Source organism: Mustela putorius, unplaced genomic scaffold (genome assembly GCF_011764305.1).
Source record: "Mustela putorius furo isolate JIRA1106 unplaced genomic scaffold, ASM1176430v1.1 tig00000682_pilon_pilon_pilon, whole genome shotgun sequence".
NCBI classification, from domain to species: Eukaryota; Metazoa; Chordata; class Mammalia; order Carnivora; family Mustelidae; genus Mustela; species Mustela putorius.
In genome coordinates, this window is record NW_025421443.1 from 1,646,932 (window position 1) to 1,659,033 (window position 12,102).

A 12,102-nucleotide genomic window follows, 5' to 3' on the forward strand; every position below is an offset into this window, starting at 1 on the left:
TGCATCCTCTTAAACACTGTGTTCTTTTCTGGGCTCATCATAGAAGAAATGGTCAGCGAGCCTTGGTGGCTCAGTCGGTTAAGCACTGGACTGATTTTGACTCAGGTCATGATCTCAGGGTCCTGAGATCAAAACCCATCTTGGGTTCTGTGCTCAGCAGGGAGTCTCCTTAGGATATTTTCTCTCTCTTTCTCTCTTTCTGCACCTCCTCCTGCTTTCTCTCTCTCAAATAAATAAATAAGTCTTTAAGAAAAGAAGAGGGGCACCTGGGTGGCTCAGTTGGTAAGCATCTGCTTTCCGCTTAGGTTATGATCCCAGTGTCCTGGAATTGAGCCACATGCCGGGTTTCCTGCTCAGCAGGAAGCCTGCTTCTCCCTCTCCCACTTCCCTTGCTTGTGTTCTCTCTCTCGCTCTGTCTCTGTCTGCCAAATAAGTCAATAAAATCCTAAAAATAAATAAATAAATAAAATTTTTTAAAGAAATAATCACTGGTCCTATTGTTCTGAAGCAAAATTAAGTATTTTGAGTGTGTCTTGGATCCTTACTAATGGATCTGCTGAACTGAAAGGACTTTCAGTTTTAACCAGGAAGTTATCGTAAATATGGATATCAAGGATTATGAAATCGTAATGACGTGTATAATTACAATTATCTGTAGCATTATCTCCCAATCACACTATATCATTTTTTAGTCCACAATCATTTTTTTGATCACCTACAATGTGCCTAGCTTTTTAAAAATAGTAGGAAGATTGGGACAAGAAATAAATTATACAGATATTTTATCTAGGTAGACATCATTCAGCAAATTTTATTGATATTTTTGTACTCACTGTCACTTAAGAAATGACTAGCAAATGCTTTTAATGACAAAATTGTCTGAAATTGCTGTCATATTTTTATTGAGAATTTCTTCCCCCAGGATGATTTAGATTTGTCTCTTAATCGCCTGCGGTTTGGGAGAATGAAGAATCAAGGGGATAACCTCTGCGGTTCCAGAATCATTTCCGACTCTTCGTGGGACTGGAGGTTCTATAGGGCACCAAGCATCCTTGCCTAAAGGAAGTGAAGAGGACGGAGAGATGGGACAAAGTCACAGAGAAGGGATGCTATCTTGCCCTCCATGTTCTTTACACCCGTCAGTGGCAAATACTTGACTTTAATCCCATGTGCTCTCTCAAGGATGAAAATATTCTTCTCAGAGAATCCTTGATTTATTAGAGTGGCTGCTATTCTAAAGCAAAAACTGGTAGTGTGTTTATGAAAAGAGATGGTGGGGAAATGACAAAAATAGTATTCCCTCTAGAAAAGTGGTAAGAAAAAAAAGAGAGAGAGAGAGAGGTGCCTGGGTGGCTTACTGGGTTAAGTGTCTGCCTTCAGGTCAGGTCATGATCTTAGGTTTCTGGTATTGAGCCCCCCATCGGGCTCTCTGCTCAGTGGGGAGCCTGCTTCTCCCTCTCCCTTTGCCCCTCCTCTGTCCCCTGCTCCCTGCTCATTCTCTCTTTCTGTCTCTCACTCACTCTCTCTCAAATAAATAAACAAATAAAATCCTTAAAAAATAGGAGAAAATCTGGAAATAAGTAAAGGGCTTTCTCTTATGCATATCAACAGGATCACACGGAGAATTGCTTAAACCATTCCTCAACATAGGGCAATCTATGGATTTCAGGATTTTTCTTTTTTTTTTTTTTTTTAAGATTTTATTTATTTATTTGTCAAAGAGAGCGAGAGAGAGCGAGTACAGGCAGACAGAGTGGAAGGCAGAGTCAGAGGGAGAAGCAGGCCCCCTGCGGAGCAAGGAGCCCGATGCGGGACTCGATCCCAGGACGCTGGGATCATGACCTGAGCCGAAGGCAGCTGCTTAACCAACTGAGCCACCCAGGCGTCCCGGATTTCAGGATTTCTTGTTCATCGATGTCCATTCCCTTTTTCAGGAAGGCTTGTGGAAGGTCATAGATCCTCTTCGCTCTACTCTATTCCCATCCTGCCAGTGGTGGACGTTGCAGACTGTATTTTGATTTTTTAGAACAAGTGTATTTCTAACCAGGCCTAGAAAACTCCTGGATAAGAGGGCAGTCTTCTAAGAAAGGTACTTATAAGCTCTTCAGAGAATTATCGATCCTTCTCTCTTGGATCAAGAGCTCAAATGAGCTCATCTGAGCTCTTGATCCATATGTAGTTAGTCTAAAATACAAATCTCTCCTTAGAAAGGTCATGTAAGAGGAACAATATTTGTAACAGAATCTTCTCGTGCTTTTTACTTACTATAATATCATACTCTCGAAGCCGGAAGAAAGTAGAGGTCATCGATGTGGGAGTCTCCCATAAATTCCATAAGAAGTAATCACTTGCTAATATCATCTGAGGTTAAGTTCTACCTTCATGAGATTATCATCTTTTCCTTATTCTGAAGTAAAGCCTGTCTTCATGATTCCACTCATAGGCTCTAGCTGTACCTCTTAGAGTATTAGAAATTTCTACTCTTTCTGTCACATAAGAGTCTGCTAACATTTGAAGACAGTTACGTATACATAAGCTCTTGTGTCTTGCTGTTTATAGAGAACAGAACATGGGATCTAGGGTCCTAGATTCAAAACCTGACCCTAAAATTTACCACTTATAAGGACTTGGATATGACATTAAATGTCTCTAAACCTCAGGGTGCTTGGATGACTCAGTGGTTAAGCATCTGCCTTCAGCTCAGGTCACAATCCTAGGGTCCTGGGATCAAGGCCCGCATCGGGCTCCCTGTTCAGTGGAAAGTCTGCTTTTCCCTCTCCCTCTACTGTGTTCCCTCTCTCACTGTCTCTCTCTCTGTAAAATAAATCTTAAAAACAAAAAACAAACAAACAAACAAAAAAACCCACTAAACCTCAACATTCTTTAATGGAAAGGAGAAGAAATAACACCCGTCTTATGTAGTTAGTCGTTAAGTGTGTTAAACTAATGTATGCAGAGTGCCTTTTATTAGTGGTACTTAATTAATTGTGGCTAGTATAATTATTAATACTGTGGCCTCAAATCCTCTCCTTCCACCCCATTTTCTCTCCTGATGCAACAGAACAGAGCTTCGTAAACACTGTATCACAGGTGTGCCAAAATATTATCATTTTTCTGTGGGTGCCATAACCTTGGGGTGTAGGTGAGAGAAGCATCCTATTCGTTTTTATGTTCTTCCCCCTACTGGAGCGATCTAGTCGTTAAGCAGCTGCCTTGGCTCAGGTCATGATCCCAGGGTCCATGATGAAGCCCCACATCAGGCTCCCTGCTCAATAGGAACCTGTCCCACTCCCCCTGCTTGTGTTCCCTCTCTTGCTGTTTCTCTCTCTCTCTCTCTCTGTCAAATAAATAAAATCTGTAAAAAAAAAAAAAAAATTGTCCTTTAAAAAAAAGTCTCTCTCCCTCGCACTGTAAATATTCTTTCATGATCAACATTTGAGCAGCAACTTTTGCTAGAAATAAAAGATTCTCTAAGAAAATAGGGTAGTTCTTGACATGTATTAGTCTCTCAGTCTTAAGTGTGACCCAGCAAGGCTTTCCCCGCTCCACCTGTATCCTACAAATGTTATCATTTTCTGGGGTCAGCGTGGTGTAAAAAAGTTAGGGCAAGACCACAGTAGTGTTTATTAATGTTGTCTTGGTGTGTGGTACTCAAATTTAACTCAACCTTATACTCCAGAAGGTTAAGAAGAGTAGGATGAATTATAGTCTTCATTTGTTCTAGACATGATCCACGTTCCTCTGCTCTACAAAAGTAGAGTGTACCCCTGAAACCTTTCATTATCTGAAATGACAGGAAGTGGAGAAGCAATTACCATTAATTTATATGGATAATGTTTTTTGAGCACTCCCAGATCCAAAAATTAATCTTTCTTAAGGTTTTGTTGTTGTTGTAAGATTTTTATTTATTTGACAGAGAAAGATACAGCACAAGTAGGGGGAGCAGCAGGCAGAGGGAGAGAGGGAGAAGCAGGCTCCCTGCTGAGCAAGGACCCTGAACCGGGGCTGGATGCCAGGACCCTGGGATCATGACCTGAGCCAAAAGCAGACGCTTAACCAACTCAACCACCAGGCGCTCAAGGTTTTCTGATTCCTTAGGACACACATTGCTAATGGATGCCCAAAATAAATCGAGAAAAAGCCCAGATGCCCCCATACACAGTTCAAAGATACTGCCACTGGATGCTGCGGTGGGGGTGCGCAGTGTAGAGCCTCGGGAAGGAGCCGGGGGTGGAGGGGGTGCAATTCTCCTAGCTCTGACAGCTTGCAGCCTCTTTAATAGCTCGCTGCAAAACAAATGACAACACTGTCTTTGCTTTCCGAAGTTTTTGTAAAATCTTCAGGTTTCGTTCAGTTACTGAAAACACACCCGGTACTATTTCTTTTTCCGCATCCGGTACTATTAATGGAGGTATTTCATAAAGGAGAAGTAGTGGAACACGAACTTTCAAAAAGCGGAGGATTCCTGTACTTCTTTGCTTGAAGTTTAAAATGGCATTTGGGTTTGGGGAGACCACTTCGACCCTTATCTAACATTGACCTTGCAGTTCATAAAAACTGCTAGCAAAAATGCAGATTCATTCATTCATTCAAAAAACATTTTAAGTCTAGTTTGTGTACTATTCTAGATACTGGGGACAGAGCTTTGAACAGGATAACAAGGTTCCTTCCCTCATAAAATTAATATAATAATAATAATAATAATAATAATAAACTCTTAAAGTCAATGGTATCTACAACATGGTTTGAGTTTTAAAAATAAGTAAGTGCTTTTGACTTTCAGCTCGGAGGAGGCGATGGTGCAATGGTCTTCAGTCGTCTGGGTTCATCCAATCCGGGTTCGTTGGACAGCCGCCGTCTCTGCCATGCCTCGTAAGTTCCACCCGCAATGAGATCAAAGTCTAATGCCTGAGTTGCACTGGTGGGGAGCTTGGTGCTATGTCTGCCTTGGCCCCAAAGATGGGCGGGCTTGGTCTGTCTCCAAAAATGTCTGATGATGATATTGCCAAGGTAACCCGTGATGGGAAGGGTCTATGGATGACAGTGAACTGACCATTTGGAACAGACAGTTTCAGATTGAAGTGGTACCTTCTGCCTCTGTCCTGATTATCAAAGCCCTCAAGGAACTGCCAAGACAGAAAGAAGCAGAAAAACATTAAGCACAGTGGAAATATCATTTTTTTAAAAAATATTTTATTTATTTATTAGAGCACGCACAAGCAGGGGAGCGGCAGGTAGAACAGGCAGAGGGAGAAGCAGGCTCCCTGTTGAGCAAGGAGCCCCATGTAGGACTTGATCCCAGGACTCTGGGATCATGACCTGAGCCAAAGGCAGCAGCCCAACCGACTGAGCCACCTAAGTGTCCCTGGAAATAGCACTTTTGATGAGATTGCCAACATTGCTGACAGATTTGGGACTGATCTTTATCCAGAGAACCCTCTGGAATCATTGAAGAGATTAGGAGGGGGGTTCCTGGGTGGCTCAGTTGGTTAAGCTTTGCCTTTGGCTTAGATCCTGATCTCAAGGACAACGGATCAAGCTCCAAGTCAGGCTCCCTGCTCAGTGGGAGGCATTCTGCTTCTCCCTCTCCCTCTGCCCCTCCCTCCCACGCATGCTCACACGCTCTTTCAAATAAATAAAATCTTTTAAAAGAGGGGGGCACCTGGGTGGCTTAGTTGGTTAAGCCTCTGCCTTCAGCTCAAGTCATGATCTCAGGGTCCTGGGATGGAGCCTCACATCAGGCTCTGTGCTCAACATGCAGTCTGCTTCTCAATCTGCCTCTCCCCTCTCCACTCATGCGCACGCACTCTCTCTCTGTCTCTCTCTCTCTCTCTCTCTCTCTCTCAAATAAACAAAATCTTTAAAAAGAGAGAGAAAGAGAAAGATTGTGGGAGTTGCCCAGTCTGTGGGCTGCGATGTTGGTGTGACCATCCTCATGATATCATAGATGACATCAACAGTGGTGCAGGGAAATACCCAGCTAGTTATGAACTACAAAGGAAAATATTTCAATAAAGGATCATTTGACAACCATAAATAGATAAATTGCTACCCTGGCTCATTTCTAGTCAGGTGGATAAATATCAGAGCCCTAAAGGAGTGGGAATCATTCCTTTAAAAAGTAAACTCTTCATATTTTTTTCCTATTCATTTAATAAAATAAATGCAAAAGAATGCACAAGAGCCTGCCTGACACAGCTAATTATTTTCCTTCTATTGTGTCTCACAATATGCACCATCTGTCCCCTGCTTCACCAGCCACATCTTTGTTATCTTCCAACAAATTGACACAATTTGGAATCTCTTTCTCCTCACAACTCCTAGTGAGTCTTCCAACAGAATAAAGGCCAAGTCCTCTTTATTTCACTCTTGATAATGATGCTCTTGTAGGCTTTTGTTTATGGTATCGTATCAAGATTGGTTAGGTTGTGACACAGACACAAACTCCAAAATCGTTGTGGCTTAAAGCATACATTTTACTTATTTCTTGCTTTTGCTCTATTCCTATTGCTGGCTGGAAGTAGGACTCTGCCTTTGATACACTCTCAGGCCTCCCAGCTCACGGAGGAGCTGCTATCTTAAATATTGTAAGTCACAGAGCTGGAGGGAAAAATGGATGTGGTGAAGGAGACACTGCCTCTTGTACTTTCTCTAGCCAGAGAAATCCCTTGGCACACCTAATTCTGAGCACACAGGGAAATAACAGCCCTACCATGTGTTGTGAAAGAGAGACAGCCTGGTATATGCAAACCACCACCATGATGATCACAGGAGTGCTATTTATTAATTATATTCTTCCCTCCCAGGGTAAAATTGCTTTCAGGTATTCAGAATCTTACTTTGACATTTATGCTAAAATGATCAATTGATACAATTTATAATAGTGCATTACGTTTAGGAAGTTCTTGCATTATCTGTCAGGTGTCATCATAAATCTTGAATATAGTCTCTAATTAGACATTTCACTTTTTCAGTGTCAAAGAAGTAAATCATTTTATACATTTAAAATAGAATGATATTGATATAAAATACATAGGCCTCTGAGAGGTGTAAATAAGTCTACAATGATGTGGGCTTTTCACCCTGGGGTTGGGATTTGCTCAACTGCTATAAGGACATTGATTAACTAACTACAACTGTGGTTATTAAGCAAAGTGTGGATTTTTTCTAACATACCTTCATCCATAATCCATCTCAACCATAATTTTTTAGAAGAAAGTATGAGATACTCATGAGTTTCCAATACATTAAATTTCAGGAATTGACTGGTTGAGGATGATTTGCTTTGGTCTGAATGTGCCAGCAGCAGAATATTCTTGTGAACTCTTCTGCCCAGCATTGCCTGTGGTACCGCTGGCGTCCTTACAACTCGAACCACTGTCTGAAACTCAGTTTGTGAGGAAGTGTCTCGCTAATAATAGTCTATTCAGACTTGTCTTTCTTTTATAAAAATGCTTTTGCAAATAACACTTCATTTTCTTTATACCACTCACCTTCTAAAGAATCTGATTTTGATCTTCCTTCCATGGTTTCCTGTAGGCTTTCTGGCTTATGCCTGCTTTGTTTGTGTTGATGCACTTTTGCTTGCACCTTTGATGAAAGTGAATATTTTTCTCTTATTCTTTGTTTAATACAGAAGGCTGCTCTGTGCACTCTCCTCTGTTACTTGAACGGATTTCAAACAGTCTTTCAGAACTCCCACATGGGGATGACAATGAAAGTAGTCAGTAATTGTTGATGAAAGCTTTGCGCCGACTTCTGCATCGTCTAACAAAACTGAATTGTGAAGAACAAAAGTTGGTCCCTCATCCTTCCCTGTATTCTGAGAAGGCTTACGGGAACCTCAGGTGAAGCCCGAGTAGTTACTATTCCATTTAGAAAATGCAATAGAAGACAAAATCTGATACAATTAATGAGATAACCTAACAAGTTGAATCCTTAGACGATTAGAAAATATTATTTCTTACAGATAGCTTTGGTATTCCATTTCTGAGATTACAGGGAATTCGGATAGTCCAGAATTCAGTTTGTTGGAGACAATTTACCCATAATCGTGTTCACTGCTGCCATAAAGTCTCCATAAATTATCCATTGTTCATTATGAAATTGTTATAATTTTTTGAGGGCTTGAGTTATAAATGCTTATTTGTTGGGAGCATAAATTGAATCTGATGATGATTTGTTCAACTTAGTTATTTATTCTGTACTTATTATTAATTTTGATGTAACTTACAAAGATATTATGGTACAAAAATAAAACAGTAATTAAGAAAATTCAGAAAATAATTGAGTAAAATATGAAGGAGGAAAATAAGGCCAGAGCAGTCATAGCAACTAAGAATCTCTCTCTCTCTCGCTCTCTCTCTCTCACACACACACAGACATGCATGCAAATTGATCTTGGAGCCTAATCCCAAACTCTGTATTACTAATTGCAAATTATTACAAATTGCATAAATTATGACACATATTAAATCACTTTGCTCCCCCTAAAACTCTTGTGAGTAATATAATATTTAAAAGTAAAAAAGAGAGAGAGAGAATAGTTCGTGATGTAAATTTTCTAATCTTTTCCTTTGTGATTTGTAATTTTTTTTGATGAAGAAATTTTTCAAGGGTCATAAAGATAACTTTTACATTTGCTTTTAAAATTTCTTAAGGTTCTGCCTTTCATATATAAGTCCTCGATTCATGTGGAATTTTTTTTTTTTTTTAAGATCACAGAGATCACATGTAGGCAGAGAGGCAGGCGGGGGAGAGGGGGAAGCAGGCTCCCCCCCTGAGCAGACAGCCCAATGCAGGGCTTGATCCAGGACCCTGAGATCATGACCTGAGCTGAAGGCAGAAGCTTAACCCACTGAGCCACCCAGGTGTCCCCAATTTGCTTCTTTTTCTACATGGAAAAATCAATTACTCCTAGTCATTCTAGTTGAGGGAGAACAAATAGGAAAATGAAATTACCATTGTGTCCAAGACTGAGACAAGTTAGTACCAAAAGCTGAATTCCAACCTTAGTGGAGCATGGAGAACGCTCGTGGCGTAATCCTGGCAGGGACACAGGCTGCTTGGAACAATTGCCTTGAGTCATAACTTGGGATTTTAGCGTTTTCCAGTTCCCTTACACATGATAAATCTTCATTATGTGGGGCTTCACTAGTTCAGAAATTGTTAGAATTCACATAGGTACTCTACTGAAGTTTCATCTTCTACCAAGAATAATGACAGAGATTGCAAACCATCTTAGCCGTAGAAAGGAGGAGGTACACAGGAAAAAGTTGTCTTCAAATACTGCAAAGGAACTTTTTTGTCTAAATATTAGGTTTAAATATGTGTTAAAGTCAGTCCATCTCTTAGGATCTTCCGCTAAGCAATTATAATATTATTATACACTGTTAGAAAGAAACGATAGTTTCAGACTAATTTGCAAGAGGTTTTCTCCCAGACTCTAATATCGTGTTTTTTAACAGAAATAAATATACTGCAATACCATTTAATGAGTTTAATAAAATGGAAAATAATGCTGTGGTTACACTTTAGTTCCCAAAGCTAACAGTTAATTTTTCTAACATCCTGTTGGGAACCGCTCTTAACATGTTTTGCCCGAAGGGATTAGTTTTGAGGCAAAACAATTAAGATGAAACAGAACATGTCAGAACCTGTCAAAGCACCTAACACTCTAATCATTGACCCGCATTGGTCTTATTGATTCTATTTATTCACCATGTGTTTTAATTATCTATTGAGTAACGACTTAACCCAAAACTTAGCAGAGCAGCTTAAAACAACAAACACTAATCTCACAGGGTTTCTGAGAGGCAGGCCTATGGGAGTGGCAGAGCGGAGCGGTTCTGGGTCGCTTGAACTGCGGCCCTCTGAAGACTCAGCTGCGGGAAGATCCACTTCCAAGCTCACTCACACATTTGCTGGCAGTCCTCACTGATGAGCTGGCTGTCAGCTAGGGTTCTCAGTTCCTAGTCACGTGGGCTTCGCCAGAGGCTGCTCCCAGCATCCTCTCCTGCCTCAGCCTCCTTCCCCAGAACAAGTGATCCAAGAGCCCAGAGTGTGAACTGGGAGGTGGGGAGTACTGGGAGCCTTTCTGGAGACTTTGCCATGGCACTGTGGTTTTAAAATATATCTGTACAAAAGAGAATAAAACAGAAGATAGGGAACAAGAGATGTTAACTCAGAAGGCTCAGAAACATACACACACATATATATGTTTTTGTATATATACAGTATACAGAAGAGTGACGTTTATATTTCCTTGAATATGCCTCTGGGTCTTTCCCCATCATCACTGTTCTGGTTTTGATACCATAGCATTGTAACATACTGAAATTTCTGGTAGGGGGGAAAAAAAAACAACAGAAGGAAATGTTAATTTTTAACAATAAAAAATAAGATTTTTAAAAAACTGGTTTCTATTTCTACACTGAAATAATTGATTCTATTTCCCCCCCACCTTACGAGTTCATGAAGTTCAAAAAAGCAGTTATCAACAATTTATAAAAAACAAAATAATTTGAGCAAGTTGGAAAAGGAATGTAGGGTAATGAAGTTCCATAATCAAGGGGGGAATGTTGTGAGTGGAAGAAATGAACGACTGGTTCCCAAGGGCAAGTCAGCAGCTATAATATGTTTGGGGAGATGTGACGCCGATATGCAGAACTTGGTTGAAGGAAAAAAAAAAACAAAAAACAAAAAACAGATGATAGCAAGAAGCTCAACTATATTTGAACCTTAATATATTGGCTTGGTAACTTTTTGTTTGTGGCTGGTGCTTGTATCATGTGGTTTGCTATTACTTTATTCACTTCCACTAGCAATAAAGCATAGAGTGACAAACTATAAAGCGAGGATATTTGTTTTCTCATCTCCTACCCACTACCTCCCTTTTACCAGCTGTATTATTCATCCCCTGGATGAGAGAATCTGGGAAATGTGCTAAAGCTGTGCACCCAGTAGGAAAAGCGGATGGAGGGGTCTCTGTGTATCACCGCCTTCAGCCTCTCTGCGGGATGTGAATGTGTGCTTTGATGAAACTCCCCACAAAACTCGAGTATTCAGCCCTTTGATTTATACTTGTCTTGTATTTTAGGCTTTGAAACAATTATTCTTCAAATTTATAGAAATAAAAAGGACTTTGCTGAATCTTGGTTAAAACTATAATAAACTCTGAGCTGGGTAGTGGTCGATAGGTTCCAAATGGAGGCAAAAGACTATTCTGGAGCCACCGTCTTACTGAGTGTGGTTGTGCTTAAACTCTGGGTGATCAGTAAATGCAAGTTTATGGAAACTCTAAATGGTAAAGTTCCTCTTTTAATGCACTAATCCTGAAGTATGTGGATGCATATTTAAAAAGACATACAGTTTTTAAAAATGCCTCCTTGTCTACAGGTATGAACTCTTATTCATAGCACTTTCTATCTGTGCAATCAACATTTTTAAAAGCCTATGAAGTAAAACAATTTGCACTTTAACATTTATATATGTAATACAATGATTTCAATAAACTGGTACTTGAGAATGAAGAAAAGAGAAACAAAAGTAATGAAAAATTCTGATTTGTAATGCTGAGATTTCAAAAAGTAAAGCAGTAAATAAAATCTAAAACTTCAATAGATTTGAACTATTTTTCCCTTGATTGATTTGCTTGTGTTATTAAGCATTAAATGACTTACAAAATCAGACATCGTGTATTCGTTTGCAATGAGTTATTCAATTGACCTATTTCTAGGCAAGAGATACAGTTCTAGTCACTTGGTAGATTTCACAAGGGCAACTGGTGGCTGAAATATTATTTAGTGCTGAATTAAGGAATTGCAATAAGTTGTTTCCTCTTGATGACATCTGATTTAAGATCTTCTCATTCCATAACTTATGTAATTGAAAATTTTCTTTAGATTATATTGACAAATTTTTAACCACCTGTTTTCCCAACTTTGGTTAACAATAACCCTGATTTGTTGTACAATTCTACTTATTACATTTCATTTGTCCTCCTTCTATGCTCCCAAATTGCTGTTCCCCCCAAAATGTGCTTAATTTTTTTTTCCTTTTCTTGTTGTCTGTTATCTGTAAAGGGCATCATGGATGGCTATG